The sequence below is a fragment of the Penaeus monodon genome, chromosome 22, assembly GCF_015228065.2.
Source record: "Penaeus monodon isolate SGIC_2016 chromosome 22, NSTDA_Pmon_1, whole genome shotgun sequence".
In the NCBI taxonomy this organism is placed as follows: domain Eukaryota; kingdom Metazoa; phylum Arthropoda; class Malacostraca; order Decapoda; family Penaeidae; genus Penaeus; species Penaeus monodon.
This window is the reverse complement of record NC_051407.1, coordinates 17,090,431-17,091,009: the sequence shown is the minus strand read 5'-3', so window position 1 is coordinate 17,091,009 and position 579 is coordinate 17,090,431. Positions and strand designations below refer to the sequence as shown.

Here is a 579-nt window from a genome sequence, read left to right as displayed (position 1 = left end):
GCTTTTTAGTATAGGGGTTTTGTGGGGTGGGTCCATATAGATACATATACTTAGGTGTGTATATATATTTATGTATCTATTTTTATGTATCTATTTATTGGTATTCTTATCATAAGGGTGTGTGTTTATTCGTCTTTTACATTTTATCCCTTCGTAATTCTTTTTTTTTTTCATAAGATTTTTTCATATTGCTAATTTTTATGTTCTTTAGAATATTATTTATTATTACTACATGCTTATTATTTCCCTCATTTGGTTCTTTGTACATTTCTTCATTTGCTTTTCCTTTAGACATTTTATATTATTATCGATCATTTCTTATTTCACTTAATTTTCTTGATTTTTCACTCAGAAAAGAATTTATTTTAGAGTTTGTCTTTTAGATGTATACAAATGTAGTAGGAATACGTTGGAAACAAAAGGAGAAACGAGGGCCCAATTTGGGAACAGGGAAAAAATTAAAAAACCCGGGTTTTCGATGTAAGAATTACAATAGATTTAGGAACATTTTTCAAATTTCTTTTTTTTGGTTTTTTTGTTCATTGCTTATTTTTTTTAAAGGGCCCCGGGGGGGAATTT

The 579-nt window shown here is 27.8% G+C and overlaps 1 protein-coding gene across 1 annotated transcript in view; it reads left to right on the top strand.

Moving 5' to 3' along the window:
• The window catches only part of LOC119587345 (sialidase-like), a 23,053-nt gene that overhangs the window by 12,908 nt on the left and 9,566 nt on the right, over window positions 1–579 (top strand). The gene's annotated exons all lie outside the window — the stretch shown is intronic.